Source organism: Carcharodon carcharias, chromosome 4 (genome assembly GCF_017639515.1).
Source record: "Carcharodon carcharias isolate sCarCar2 chromosome 4, sCarCar2.pri, whole genome shotgun sequence".
Taxonomy (NCBI): domain Eukaryota; kingdom Metazoa; phylum Chordata; class Chondrichthyes; order Lamniformes; family Lamnidae; genus Carcharodon; species Carcharodon carcharias.
In genome coordinates, this window is record NC_054470.1 from 198,642,324 (window position 1) to 198,658,564 (window position 16,241).

The 16,241-nt window shown below is 61.6% G+C and overlaps 1 long non-coding RNA gene across 1 annotated transcript in view; it reads left to right on the top strand.

Moving 5' to 3' along the window:
* Positions 1 to 15,206, top strand: part of LOC121277238 — a 181,819-nt gene extending 166,613 nt beyond the window's left edge. The window contains exon 3 of the long non-coding RNA XR_005942837.1: positions 15,076 to 15,206. This is a non-coding gene — a long non-coding RNA (uncharacterized LOC121277238). The remainder of the gene's footprint in view (positions 1 to 15,075) is intronic.
* The last annotated feature ends 1,035 nt before the right edge of the window (positions 15,207 to 16,241 follow it).

A 16,241-nucleotide genomic window follows, 5' to 3' on the forward strand; every position in this document is an offset into this window, starting at 1 on the left:
CCCATGTGAACTCAGACCTGCTCACTCCCCCCTCCCCATGTGAACTCAGACCTGCTCACTCCCCCCCCCATGTGAACTCAGACCTGCTCACTTCCCCCCTCCCCATGTGAACTCAGACCTGCTCACTCCCCCCCCCCCACCCCATTGAACTCAGACCTGCTCACTCCCCCCCCCCATGTGAACTCAGACCTGCTCACTCCCCCCCCCTCCCCATGTGAACTCAGACCTGCTCACTCCCCCCCCTCCCCATGTGAACTCAGACCTGCTCACTCCCCCCTCCCCCCATGTGAACTCAGACCTGCTCACTCACCCCTCCCCCTCCCCATGTGAACTCAGACCTGCTCACTCCCCCCTCCCCATGGAACTCAGACCTGCTCACTCCCCCCCTCCCATGTGAACTCAGACCTGCTCACTCCCCCCTCCCCCCATGTGAACTCAGACCTGCTCACTCCCCCCCACCTCCCCATGTGAACTCAGACCTGCTCACTCCCCCCCCCCCCCTCCCCATGTAACTCAGACCTGCTCACTCCCCCCTCCCCATGTGAACTCAGACCTGCTCACTCCCCCTCCCCATGTGAACTCAGACCTGCTCACTCCCCCCCTCCCCCATGTGAACTCAGACCTGCTCACTCCCCCCTCCCCATGTGAACTCAGACCTGCTCACTCCCCCCTCCCCATGTGAACTCAGACCTGCTCACTCCCCCTCCCCATGTGAACTCAGACCTGCTCACACCCCCCTCCCCATGTGAACTCAGACCTGCTCACTCCCCCCCCCTCCCCTCCCTGCTCACTCCCCCCTCCCCCATGTGAACTCAGACCTGCTCACTCCCCCTCCCCATGTGAACTCAGACCTGCTCACTCCCCCCCACCTCCCCATGTGAACTCAGACCTGCTCCTCCCCCCTCCCATGTGAACTCAGACCTGCTCACTCCCCCTCCCCATGTGAACTCAGACCCTGCTCACTCCCCCCCCCCCTCCCCATGTGAACTCAGGACCTGCTCACTCCCCCCCCCCTCCCCATGTGAACTCAGACCTCCTCACTCCCCCCCACCCCATGAACTCAGACCTGCTCACTCCCCCCCACCTCCCCATGTGAACTCAGACCTGCTCACTCCCCCCTCCCCATGTGAACTCAGACCTGCTCACTCTCCCCCCCACCCCTCCCCATGTGAACTCAGACCTGCTCACTCCCCCCCCCTCCCCATGTGAACTCAGACCTGCTCACTCCCCCCCCCTCCCCATGTGAACTCAGACCTGCTCACTCCCCCCTCCCCATGTGAACTCAGACCTGCTCACTCCCCACCTCCCCATGTGGACTCAGACCTGCTCACTCCCCCCTCCCCATGTGAACTCAGACCTGCCCACTCCCCCCTCCCCATGTGAACTCAGAGCTGCTCACTCCCCCTCCCCATGTGAACTCAGACCTGCTCACTCCCCCCCCACCTCCCCATGTGAACTCAGACCTGCTCACTCCCCCCACTTCCTGTCTCCTTTCTCTCTCTTCTCTTCACTCCCCTCCCGTATGTTGAACTCAGACCTGCTCACTCCCCCCTCCCAATCCAGTGAACTCAGACCTGCTCACTCCCCCCAACCACACCATCGTGAACTCAGACCTGCTCACTCCCCCCCCCTCCCCCATTGTTTGTGAACTCAGACCTGCTCACTCCCCCCTCCCCGATGTGAACTTCAGACCTGCTCACTCCCTCCCCCCTCCCCATGTGTGAACTCAGACCTGCTCACTCCCCCCACTACCCCATTTGTGTGAACTCAGACCTGCTCACTCCCCCCTCCCCCCTCCCCCCTGTGAATCTCACAGACCTTCTCACTCCCCCCTCCCCCATTTGTGATCTCAGACTGCTCACTCCCCCCCACCTCCCCATGACGAGCTCAGACCTGCCTCACTCCCCCCCCCCCTCCCCATGTGATACTCAGACCTAGCCCCACTCCCCCCCCTCCCCAGTCTGTGAACTCAGACTGCTCACTCCCCCCTCCCCATGTGAACTCAGACCTGCTCACTCCCCCCACCCCTCCCATGTGAACTCAGACCTGCTCACCTCCCCCCTCCCCATGTGAACTCAGACCTGCTCACTCCCCCCCCCTCCCCCATCGTGAAACTCAGACCCTGCTCACTCCCCCCCCCTCCCCATGTGAACTCAGACTGCTCACTCCCCCCTCCCCATGTGAACTCAGACCTGCTCACTCCCCCCCCCTCCCCCATTGTGAACTCAGACCTGCTCACTCCCCCCCCCTCCCCATTGGTGAACTCAGACCCTGCTCACTCCCCCCTCCCCATGTGAACTCAGACCTGCTCACTCCCCCCTCCCCCATGTGAACTCAGACCTGCTCACTCCCCCTCCACCTCCCCACTTGTGAACTCAGACTGCTCACTCCCCCCCACCTCCCCATGTGAACTCAGACCCTGCTCACTCCCCCCTCCCCATGTGAACTCAGACCTGCTCACTCCCCCCCACCTCCCCATCTTGTTACTCAGACCTGCTCACTCCCCCCCACCATACCCCATGTGAACTCAGACCTGCCTCACTCCCCCCCCCTCCCCATCCATGTGAATCAGACCTGCTCACTCCCCCCCCCTCCCCATGTGTGAACTCAGATCAGCCTGCTCACTCCCCCCCCCCCTCCCCATGTGAACTCAGACCTGCTCACTCCCCCCCCCTCCCCCTTGCTGAACTCCGACCTGCTCACTCCCCCTCCCCCATGTGAACTCAGACCTGCTCACTCCCCCCCACCTCCCCATGTGAACTCAGACCTGCTCACTCCCCCCCACCTCCCCATGTGAACTCAGACCCTGCTCACTCCCCCCCTCCCCATGTGAACTCAGACCTGCTCACTCCCCCCCCCTCCCCATGTGAACTCAGACCTGCTCACTCCCCCCTCCACCATGTGAACTCAGACCCTGCTCACTCCCCCCCACCTCCCCATGTGAACTCAGACCTGCTCACTCCCCCCCACCTCCCATTGTGAACTCAGACCTGCTCACTCCCCCTCCCCCTGTGAACTCAGACTGCTCATCCCCCCCCCTCCCCAATGTGAACTCAGACCTGGCTCACTCCCCCCCTCCCCAATGTGAACTCAGACCTTGCTCACTCCCCCCACCTCCCCATATTGTGAACTCAGACCTGCTTCACTCCCCCCCCCTCCCATGTGAACTCAGACCTGCTCACTCCCCCCTCCCCATGTGAACTCAGACCTGCTCACTCCCCCCCACCTCCCCATGTGAACTCAGACCTGCTCACTCCCCCCCCACCTCCCCATGTGAACTCAGACCTGCTCACTCCCCCCCCCCATGTGAACTCAGACCTGCTCACTCCCCCCCTCCCCATGTGAACTCAGACCTGCTCACTCCCCCCTCCCCATGTGAACTCAGACCTGCTCACTCCCTCCCACCTCCCCATGTGAACTCAGACCTGCTCACTCCCCCTCCCCTCCCCATGTGAACTCAGACCTGCTCACTCCCCCCTCCCCATGTGAACTCAGACCTGCTCACTCCCCCCCTCCCCATGTGAACTCAGACCTGCTCACTCCCCCCTCCGCATGTGAACTCAGACCTGCTCACTCCCCCCCACCTCCCCATGTGAACTCAGACCTGCTCACTCCCCCCCACCTCCCCATGTGAACTCAGACCTGCTCACTCCCCCCCACCTCCCCATGTGAACTCAGACCTGCTCACTCCCCCCCTCCCCATTGTGAACTCAGACCTGCTCACCTCCCCCACCTCCCCATGTGAACTCAGACCTGCTCACTCCCCCCCTCCCCCCTCCCCATGTGAACTCAGACCTGCTCACTCCCCCCTCCCCCATGTGAACTCAGACCTGCTCACTCCCCCCCCACCTCCCCATGTGAACTCAGACCTGCTCACTCCCCCCTCCCCATGTGAACTCAGACCTGCTCACTCCCCCCACCCCCTCCCCATGTGAACCTCAGACCTGCTCACTCCCCCACCTCCCCATGTGAACTCAGGACCTGCTCACTCCCCCCCTCCCCATGTGAACTCAGACCTGCTCACTCCCCCCCTCCCCATGGTGAACTCAGACCTGCTCACTCCCCCCACCTTCCCATGTGAACTCAGACCTGCTCACTCCCCCCACCTCCCCATGTGAACTCAGACCTGCTCACTCCCCCCCACCTCCCCATGTGAACTCAGACCTGCTCACTCCCCCCCCTCCCCATGTGAACTCAGACCTGCTCACTCCCCCCTCCCCATGTGAACTCAGACCTGCTCACTCCCCCCCACCTCCCCATGTGAACTCAGACCTGCTCACTCCCCCCCTCCCCATGTGAACTCAGACCTGCTCACTCCCCCCTCCCCATGTGAACTCAGACCTGCTCACTCCCCCCCCTCCCCATGTGAACTCAGACCTGCTCACTCCCCCCCCTCCTCCCCATGTGAACTCAGACCTGCTCACTCCCCCCTCCCCCTCCCCAGTGAACTCAGACCTGCTCACTCCCCCCCACCTCCCCATGTGAACTCAGACCTGCTCACTCCCCCTCCCCCTCTCCCATGTGAACTCAGACCTGCTCACTCCCCCCACCTCCCCATGTGAACTCAGACCTGCTCACTCCCCCCTCCCCCATGTGAACTCAGACCTGCTCACTCCCCCACCTCCCCATGTGAACCTCAGACCTGCTCACTCTCCCCCCACCTCCCCATGTGAACTCAGACCTGCTCACTTCCCCCCTCCCCATGTGAACTCAGACCTGCTCACTCCCCCTCCCCATGTGAACTCAGACCTGCTCACTCCCCCCACCTCCCCATGTGATCTCAGACCTGCTCACTCCCCCCTCCCCATGTGAACTCAGACCTGCTCACTCCCCCCTCCCCATGTGTACTCAGACCTGCTCACTCCCCCCACCTCCCCATGTGAACTCAGACCTGCTCACTCCCCCCCACCTCCCCATGTGAACTCAGACCTGCCTCACTCCCCCCCCTCCCCATGTGAACTCAGACCTGCTCACTTCCCCCCACCTCCCCATGGTGAACTCAGACCTGCTCACTCCCCCCTCCCCATGTGAACTCAGACCTGCTCACTCCCCCCCCTCCCCAATGTGAACTCAGACCTGCTCACTCCCCCCACCTCCCCATGTGAACTCAGACCTGCCCACTCACTCCCCCTCCCCATGTGAACTCAGACCTGCTCACTCCCCCCTCCCCCATGTGAACTCAGACCTGCTCACTCCCCCCCACCTCCCCATGTGAACTCAGACCTGCTCACTCCCCCCCACCTCCCCATGTGAACTCAGACCTGCTCACTTCCCCCTCCCCATGTGAACTCAGACCTGCTCACCCCACCTCCCCATGTGAACTCAGACCTGCTCACTCCCCCCCACCTCCCCATGTGAACTCAGACCTGCTCACTCCCCCCCCCCCTCCCCATGTGAACTCAGACCTGCTCACTCCCCCCTCCCCATGTGAACTCAGACCTGCTCACTCCCCCTCCCCCCTCCCCATGTGAACTCAGACCTGCTCACTCCCCCCCCCCTCCCCATGTGAACTCAGACCTGCTCACTCCCCCCTCCCCATGTGAACTCAGACCTGCTCACTCCCCCCCCTCCCCATGTGAACTCAGACCTGCTCACTCCCCCCCTCTCCCATGTGAACTCAGACCTGCTCACTCCCCCCCCCTCCCCATGTGAACTCAGACCTGCTCACTCCCCCCCTCCCCATGTGAACTCAGACCTGCTCACTCCCACCCACCTCCCCATGTGAACTCAGACCTGCTCACTCCCCCCCCCCTCCCCATGTGAACTCAGACCTGCTCACTCCCCCCCCCCCTCCCCATGTGAACTCAGACCCTGCTCACTCCCCCCTCCCCATGTGAACTCAGACCTGCTCACTCCCCCCCTCCCCATGTGAACTCAGACCTGCTCACTCCCCCCCTCCCCCATTGTGAACTCAGACCTGCTCACTCCCCCCCCCTCCCCATGTGAACTCAGACCTGCTCACTCCCCCCCCACTCTCCCCATGTGAACTCAGACCTGCTCACTCCCCCCTCCCCATGTGAACTCAGACCTGCTCAACTCCCCCCCCACTCCCCATGTGAACTCAGACCTGCTCACTCCCCCCACCTCCCCATGTGAACTCAGACCTGCTCACTCCCCCCTCCCCATGTGAACTCAGACCTGCTCACTCCCCCCCCCTCCCCATGTGAACTCAGACCTGCTCACTCCCCCCCCCACCTCCCCATGTGAACTCAGACCTGCTCACTCCCCCCTCCCCCCTCCCCATGTGAACTCAGACCTGCTCACTCCCCCCTCCCCATGTGAACTCAGACCTGCTCACTCCCCCCTCCCCCCTCCCCATGTGAACTCAGACCTGCTCACTCCCCCCCACCTCCCCATGTGAACTCAGACCTGCTCACTCCCCCCTCCCCATGTGAACTCAGACCTGCTCACTCCCCCCCACCCCCTCCCCATAACTCAGACCTGCACTCCCCCCCCCCTCCCCATGTGAACTCAGACCTGCTCACTCCCCCCCTCCCCATGTGAACTCAGACCTGCTCACTCCCCCCTCCCCATGTGAACTCAGACCTGCTCACTCCCCCTCCCCATGTGAACTCAGACCTGCTCACTCCCCCCCCCCCCTGTGAACTCAGACCTGCTCACTCCCCCCTCCCCATGTGAACTCAGACCTGCTCACTCCCCCCTCCCCATGGTGAACTCAGACCTGCTCACTCCCCCCACCTCCCCATGTGAACTCAGGACCTGCTCACTCCCCACCTCCCCATGTGAACTCAGACCTGCTCACTCCCCCCCACCACTCCCCATGTGAACTCAGGACCTGCTCTCTCCCCCCCCCCTCTCCCCATGGTGAACTCAGACCTGCTCACTCCCCCCCACCTCCCCATGTGAACTCAGACCTGCTCACATCCCCCCCCCCTCCCCATGTGAACTCAGACCTGCTCACTCCCCCCTCCCCATGTGAACTCAGACCTCTCACTTCTCCCCCCCACCTCCCATGTGAACTCAGACCTGCTCCACTCCCCCCCCTCACCCATGTGAACTCAGACCCTGCTCACTCCCCCCTCCCCATGTGAACTCAGACCTGCCACTCCCCCCCCCCCCCATGTGAACTCAGACCTGCTCACTCCCCCCCCCTCCCCATGTGAACTCAGACCTGCTCACTCCCCCCCCCTCCCCATGTGAACTCAGACCTGCTCACTCCCCCCCTCCCCATGTGAACTCAGACCTGCTCACTCCCCCCCCCCTCCCCATGTGAACTCAGACCTGCTCACTCCCCCCTCCCCATGTGAACTCAGACCTGCTCACTCCCCCCTCCCCCTGTGAACTCAGACCTGCTCACTCCCCCCACCTCCCCATGTGAACTCAGACCTGCTCACTCCCCCCTCCCCATGTGAACTCAGACCTGCTCACTCCCCCCTCCCCATGTGAACTCAGACCTGCTCACTCCCCCCACCTCCCCATGTGAACTCAGACCTGCTCACTCCCCCCTCCCCATGGTGAACTCAGACCTGCTCACTCCCCCCTCCCCCATGTGAACTCAGACCTGCTCACTCCCCCCCCCCTCCCCATGTGAACTCAGACCTGCTCACTCCCCCCTCCCCCCCATAGTGAACTCAGACCTGCTCACTCCCCCCCACCTCCCCATGTGAACTCAGACCTGCTCACTCCCCCCCTCCCCATTGTGAACTCAGACCTGCTCACTCCCCCCCCTCCCCATGTGAACTCAGACCTGCTCGACTATCCCCCCCTCCTCCCATTGTGATCAGACCTGCACTCTGAACTCAGACCTCTCACTCCCCCACCTCCCCATGTGAACTCAGACCTGCTCACAGTCCCCTCCCTACCCATGTGAACTCAGACCCTGCTCACTCCCCCCCCACCTCCCCCATGTGAACTCAGACCTGCTCACATCCACCTCCCTCACCCAATGTGGAACTCAGACCTGCTCACTCCCCCCTTCCCATGTGAACTCAGACCTGCTCATCTCCCCCCCACCTCCCCATGGAACCTCAGACCTGCTCACTCCCCCACCTCCCCATGTGAACTCAGACCTGCTCACATCCCCCCTCCCCATGTGAACTCAGGACCTGCTCACTCCCCCCACCTCCCCATGTGAACGCAGACCTTGCTCACTCCCCCCCCACCTCCCCATGTGAACTCAGACCGGCTCACTCCCCCCCCTCCTCCATGTGAACTCAGACCTGCTCACTCCCCCCCTCCCCCATGTGAACCAGACCTGCTCACTCCCCCCCCTCCCCAGTGAACTCAGACCTGCTCACTCCCCCCCCCCCCATGTGAACTCAGACCTGCTCACTCCCCCCCACCTCCCCATGTGAACTCAGACCTGCTCACTCCCCCCCACCTCCCCATGTGAACTCAGACCTGCTCACTCCCCCCTCCCCATGTGAACTCAGACCTGCTCACTCCCCCCCTCCCCATGTGAACTCAGACCTGCTCACTCCCCCCCCCCCCCATGTGAACTCAGACCTGCTCACTCCCCCCTCCCCATGTGAACTCAGACCTGCTCACTCCCCCCTCCCCATGTGAACTCAGACCTGCTCACTCCCCCCTCCCCATGTGAACTCAGACCTGCTCACTCCCCCCTCCCCATGTGAACTCAGACCTGCTCACTCCCCCCCCCCTCCCCATGTGAACTCAGACCTGCTCACTCCCCCCCCCCCCCCATGTGAACTCAGACCTGCTCACTCCCCCCCACCTCCCCATGTGAACTCAGACCTGCTCACTCCCCCCTCCCCATGTGAACTCAGACCTGCTCACTCCCCCCACCTCCCCATGTGAACTCAGACCTGCTCACTCCCCCCTCCCCATGTGAACTCAGACCTGCTCACTCCCCCCCTCCCCATGTGAACTCAGACCTGCTCACTCCCCCCTCCCCCTGTGAACTCAGACCTGCTCACTCCCCCCACCTCCCCATGTGAACTCAGACCTGCTCACTCCCCCCACCTCCCCATGTGAACTCAGACCTGCTCACTCCCCCCTCCCCATGTGAACTCAGACCTGCTCACTCCCCCCTCCCCATGTGAACTCAGACCTGCTCACTCCCCAGCCCCCTCCCCATGTGAACTCAGACCTGCTCACTCCCCCCTCCCCATGTGAACTCAGACCTGCTCACCTTCCCCCCTCCCCATGTGAACTCAGACCTGCTCACTCCCCCCACCTCCCCATGTGAACATCAGACCTTCTCACTCCCCCCTTCTCCCCATGTGAACTCAGACCTGCTCACTCCCCCCCTCCCCATGTGAACTCAACCTGCTCACTCTCCCCCCCTCCCCATGTAGAACTCAGACCTGCTCACTCCCCCCTCCCCATGTGAACTCAGACCTGCTCACTCCCCCCCTCCCATGTGGACTCAGACCTGCTCACTCCCCCCCTCCCCATGTGAACTCAGACCCTGCTCACTCCCCCCTCCCCATGTGAACTCAGACTTCTCACTCCCCCCTCCCCATGTGAACTCAGACCTGCTCACTCCCCCCACCTCCCATGTGAACTCAGACCTGCTCACTACTCCCCCGTTTTTCCTCCCCATGTGACTCAGACCTGCTCACTCCCCCCTCCCCCCTCCCCATGTGAACTCAGCCTGCTCACTCCCCCCTCCCCATGTGAACTCAGACCTGGCTCACTCCCCCCTCCCCATGTGAACTCAGACCTGCGCACTCCCCCCTCCCCCTCCCCATGTGAACTCAGACCTGCTCACCCACCCCCTCCCCATGTGAACTCAGACCTGCTCACTCCCCACCCCTCCCCCCCTCCCCTATGAGAACTCAGTACCTGCTCACTCCCCCCCCACCTCCCCATGGTGAAACTCAGACCTGCTCACTCCCCCCTCCCCATGTGAACTCAGACCTGCTCACTCCCCCCTCCTCCCATGTGAACTCAGACCTGCTCACTCCCCCCTCCCCATGTGAACTCAGACCTGCTCACTCCCCCCCCTCCCCATGTGAACTCAGACCTGCTCACTCCCCCCTCCCCATGTGAACTCAGACCTGCTCACTCCCCCCTCCCCATGTGAACTCAGACCTGCTCACCTCCCCCCCTCCTCCCCATGTGAACTCAGACCTGCTCACTCCCCCCCTCCCCATGTGAACTCAGACCTGCTCACTCCCCCCCTCCCTCCCCATGTGAACTCAGACCTGCTCACTCCCCCCACTCCCCATGTGAACTCAGACCTGCTCACTCCCCCCTCCCCATGTGAACTCAGACCTGCCTCACTCCCCCCCTCCCCATGTGAACTCAGACCTGCTCACTCCCCCCTCCCCATGTGAACTCAGACCTGCTCACTCCCCCCACCTCCCCATGTGAACTCAGACCTGCTCACTCCCCCCCTCCCCATGGTGACTCAGACCTGCTCACTCCCCCCTCCCCATGTGAACTCAGACCTGCTCACTCCCCCTCCCCATGTGAACTCAGACCTGCTCACTCCACCCCCCCTCCCCATGTGAACTCAGACCTGCTCACTCCCCCCCACCTCCCCATGTGAACTCAGACCTGCTCACTCCCCCCTCCCCATGTGAACTCAGACCTGCTCACTCCCCCCCACCTCCCCATGTGAACTCAGACCTGCTCACTCCCCCCCCTCCCCATGTGAACTCAGACCTGCTCACTCCCCCCTCCCCATGTGAACTCAGACCTGCTCACTCCCCCCTCCCCATGTGAACTCAGACCTGCTCACTCCCCCCTCCCCATGTGACTCAGACCTGCTCACTCCCCCCCTCCCCATGTGAACTCAGACCTGCTCACTCCCCCCCTCCCCATGTGAACTCAGACCTGCTCACTCCCCCCTCCCCATGTGAACTCAGACCTGCTCACTCCCCCCCTCCCCATGTGAACTCAGACCTGCTCACTCCCCCCCTCCCCATGTGAACTCAGACCTGCTCACTCCCCCACCTCCCCATGTGAACTCAGACCTGCTCACTCCCCCCCCTCCCCATGTGAACTCAGACCTGCTCACTCCCCCCCTCCCCATGTGAACTCAGACCTGCTCACTCCCCCCCACCTCCCCATGTGAACTCAGACCTGCTCACTCTCCCCCCTCCCCATGTGAACTCAGACCTGCTCACTCCTCCCCCCCTCCCCCATGTGAACTCAGACCTGCTCACTCCCACCCTCCCCATGTGGAACTCAGACCTGCTCACTCCCCCCTCCCCATGTGAACTCAGACCTGCTCACTCCCCCCTCCCCATGTGAACTCAGACCTGCTCACTCCCCCCCTCCCCATGTGAACTCAGACCTGCTCACTCCCCCCTCCCCATGTGAACTCAGACCTGCTCACTCCCCCCTCCCATGTGAACTCAGACCTGCTCACTGCCCACCTCCCCCATGTGAACTCAGACCTGCTCCCTCACTCCCCCCTCCCCATGTGAACTCAGACCTGCTCACTCCCCCCCCACCTCCCCATGTGAACTCAGACCTGCTCACTCCCTCCCACCTCCCCATGTGAACTCAGACCTGCTCACCTTCCCCCCTCCCCATGTGAACTCAGACCTGCTCACTCCCCCCCCACCTCCCCATGTGAACTCAGACCTGCTCACTTCCCCCCTCCCCATGTGAACTCAGACCTGCTCACTCCCCCCCCTCCCATGTGAACTCAGACCTGCTCACTCCCCCCTCCCCATGTGAACTCAGAACCTGCTCACTGCCCCCCTCCCCCCCAATGTGAACTCAGACCTGCTCACTCCCCCTCCACATGTGAACTCAGACCTGCTCACTCCCCCCTCCCCCATGTGACCTCAGACCTGCTCACTCCCCCCTCCCCATGTGAACTCAGACCTGCTCACCTCCCCCCCTCCCCATGTGAACTCAGACCTGCTCACTCCCCCCACCTCCCCATGTGAACTCAGACCTGCTCACTCCCCCCCCTCCCCATGTGAACTCAGACCTGCTCACTTCACTCCCCCTCCCCATGTGAACTCAGACCTGCTCACTTCCCCCCCACCTCCCATGTGAACTCAGACCTGCTCACTCCCTCCCCCCCACCTCCCATGTGAACTCAGACCGCTCACTCCCCCCCTCCCCATGTGAACTCAGACCTGCTCAACTCCCCCCCACCTCCCCATGTGAAACTCAGACCTTGCTCACTCCCCCTCCCCATGTGAACTCAGACCTGCTCACTTCCCCCCCCTCCCCATGTGAACTCAGACCTGCTCACTCTCCCCCCCTCCCTCCCCATGTGAACTCAGACCTGCTCACTCCCCCCCTCCCCATGTGAACTCAGACCTGCTCACATCCCTCCCTCCCCATGTGAACTCAGACCTGCTCACTCCCCCACCCCCATGTGAACTCAGACCTGCTCACTCCCCCCTCCCCCCACCTCCCATGTGAACTCAGACCTGCTCACTCCCCCCCACCTCCCCATGTGAACTCAGACCTGCTCACTCCCCCCTCCCCATGTGAACTCAGACTGCTCACTTCCCCCCTCCCCGATGTGAAATCAGACTGCTCACTCCCCCCTCCCCATGTGAACTCAGACCTGCTCACCTCCCCCCCCCTCCCATGTGAACTCAGAACCTGCTCACTCCCCCCCTCCCCATGTGAACTCAGACCTGCTCACTCCCCCCTCCCCATTGTGAACTCAGACCTGCTCACTCCCCCCCTCCCCATGTGAACTCAGACCTGCTCACTCCCCCCTCCCCAAGTGAACTCAGACCTGCTCACTCCCCCCCCTCCCCATTGTGAACTCAGACCTGCTCACTCCCCCTCCCCCTCCCCATGTGAACTCAGACCTGCTCACTCCCCCCCCCCCCCCCCCCATGTGAACTCAGACCTGCTCACTCCCCCCTCCTCCATGTGAACACAGACCTGCTCACTCCCCCCACTCCCCATGTGAACTCAGACCTGCTCACTCCCACCTCCCCATGTGAACTCAGACCTGCTCACTCCCCCCTCCCCATGTGAACTCAGACCTGCTCACTCCCCCCTCCCCCCTCCCCATGTGAACTCAGACCTGCTCACTCCCCCTCCCCATGTGAACTCAGACCTGCTCACTCCCCCTCCCCATGTGAACTCAGACCTGCTCACTCCCCCTCCCCATGTGAACTCAGACCTGCTCACTCCCCCCTCCTCCCATTTGAACTCAGTCCTGCTCACTCCCCCCTCCCCATGTGAACTCAGACCTGCTCACTCCCCCCCACCTCCCCATGTGAACTCAGACCTGCTCACTCCCCCCTCCCCATGTGAACTCAGACCTGCTCACTCCCCCCTCCCCATGTGAACTCAGACCCTGCTCACTCCCCCCCTCCCCATGTGAACTCAGACCTGCTCACTCCCCCCTCCCCATGTGAACTCAGACCTGCTCACTCCCCCCCCCTCCCCATGTGAACTCAGACCTGCTCACTCCCCCCCCCTCCCCATGTGAACTCAGACCTGCTCACTCCCCCCCCTCCCCATGTGAACTCAGACCTGCTCACTCCCCCTCCCCATGTGAACTCAGACCTGCTCACTCCCCCCACCCCATGTGAACTCAGACCTGCTCACTCCCCCCCACCTCCCCATGTGAACTCAGACCTGCTCACTCCCCCCTCCCCATGTGAACTCAGACCTGCTCACTCCCCCCCACCTCCCCATGTGAACTCAGACCTGCTCACTCCCCCCTCCCCATGTGAACTCAGACCTGCTCACTCCCCCTCCCCATGTGAACTCAGACCTGCTCACTCCCCCTCCCCATGTGAACTCAGACCTGCTCACTCCCCCCTCCCCATGTGAACTCAGACCTGCTCACTCCCCCCTCCCCATGTGAACTCAGACCTGCTCACTCCCCCTCCCCATGTGAACTCAGACCTGCTCACTCCCCCCCACCTCCCCATGTGAACTCAGACCTGCTCACTTCCCCCTCCCCCCTCCCCATGTGAACTCAGACCTGCTCACTCCCCCCTCCCCATGTGAACTCAGACCTGCTCACTCCCCCCTCCCCATGTGAACTCAGACCTGCTCACTCCCCCCCTCCCCATGTGAACTCAGACCTGCTCACTCCCCCCTCCCCATGTGAACTCAGACCTGCTCACTCCCCCCCACCCCATGTGAACTCAGACCTGCTCACTCCCCCTCCCCATGTGAACTCAGACCTGCTCACTCCCCCCTCCCCATGTGAACTCAGACCTGCTCACTCCCCCCTCCCCATGTGAACTCAGACCTGCTCACTCCCCCCTCCCCATGTGAACTCAGACCTGCTCACTCCCCCCACCTCCCCATGTGAACTCAGACCTGCTCACTCCCCCCCACCTCCCCATGTGAACTCAGACCTGCTCACTCCCCCCACCTCCCCATGTGAACTCAGACCTGCTCACTCCCCCCCACCTCCCCATGTGAACTCAGACCTGCTCACTCCCCCCTCCCCATGTGAACTCAGACCTGCTCACTCCCCCCTCCCCATGTGAACTCAGACCTGCTCACTCCCCCCCACCTCCCCATGTGAACTCGGACCTGCTCACTCCCCCCCACCTCCCCATGTGAACTCAGACCTGCTCACTCCCCCTCCCCATGTGAACTCAGACCTGCTCACTCCCCCCCACCTCCCCATGTGAACTCAGACCTGCTCACTCCCCCCCACCTCCCCATGTGAACTCAGACCTGCTCACTCCCCCCTCCCCATGTGAACTCAGACCTGCTCACTCCCCCCTCCCCATGTGAACTCAGACCTGCTCACTCCCCCCTCCCCATGTGAACTCAGACCTGCTCACTCCCCCCCACCTCCCCATGTGAACTCAGACCTGCTCACTCCCCCCTCCCCATGTGAACTCAGACCTGCCCACTCCCCCCCACCTCCCCATGTGAACTCAGACCTGCCCACTCCCCCTCCCCCCCCCACACCCCGTGTGTACTATATCTGCCCCCTCAAATCTGTCTGTCATTTCAAAAGCCTTGATGAGATCGCCCCTCAGTCGTGTCCACTCAAAGGCATCGAACTTGTTTGTAATTTAATCCCTGAAACCCCAGGTGTTATTGAGGTGACTCTGAGCTACACTCCTCCGGAGGTGCCAGACCAATGTTCAGATTTTTCTTTTCACTGTGAATTCTCCTGATACAGAACAGGTAACCGACGCTAAAGTCCTGCACTAACCCTCACGTTGTCTCCTTTCCCAGGTTCTCATGATCCTGAACGAGGTTTTCCAGGCAGTTCAAGCAGCAGAGATGGCGGTGCGTCTCAATCCTCAGTGGTGGGAAGCACTGCAAACCCTGGGCCGTGCTCAGCTCAGCCTGGGCGAGATAACCATGGTGAGTTCCAGCACTTCATTGGCTATGTAGGGGCGGCCAGTTTAAGCCAATTTCTCCATACTGTGCAAGACTCTTCTTTTGGTGAGGACCCAGGTGAAGGGGCAGTGGGAAGGTGCAGGTCAGCAGAAAGGGGAGGAATGAAGGGTAAAATGGGCTGGAAGGTGTAGGTGATGCTTAAGGTTAGGTTTTAAAAGGGATTGCCACTCCAATTCCATCCATTTTCAAACCTGTTCTTTGCCTGGGATTCCCAATTAAACCAAAACGTCCAAATGTGATTGGAGAGGAGGCCACGGGCAATAGGCTGAGTTGTACTCACCCCTCACTGGGCTAGTAGGCAGTTCTTGAGTTCACCCCTCACTGGGGCAATAGGCAGTTCTGAGTTCACCCCTCACTAGGGCAATAGGCAGGTCTGAGTTCACCCCTCACTGGGCTAGTAGGCAGGTCTTGAGTTCAACCCTCACTGGGGCAATAGGCAGTTCTGAGTTCACCCCTCACTAGGGCAATAGGCAGATCTGAGTTCACCCCTCATAGGGCAATAGGCAGATCCAAGCTCATCCCTCACTGGGGCAATAGGCAGATCTGAGCTCACCCCTCACTGAGGCAGTAGGTAGATCTGAGTTCACCCTTCATAGAGCAATGGACAGGTCTGAGCTCACCCCTCACTGGAGCAATAGGCAGAACCTAGCTCACCTGTCACAGGCAAGACGGAAAGACAGGAATTCCAAAATGCTTACCTGGCAGTGAAATATTGTTGAACTTCATTCACTGTTGTAGTGTAAGAACTGTGGTAGTCCATTTGCAGACAGCAAGATCCCACAGGTGCCAATGAGGTAATGAGAGAACATTACTGCCTGGAAGTTCCCCTCCAAGTCACTCACCATCCTGACTTGGAAATATATCGCCGTTCCTTCACTGTCGCTGGGTCAAGATCCTGGAACTCCCTCCCTAACAGCACTGTGGGTGTACCTACACCACATGGACTGCAGCACCTCAGGAAGGCAGCTCACCACCACCTTCTCAAGGGCAACTAGAGC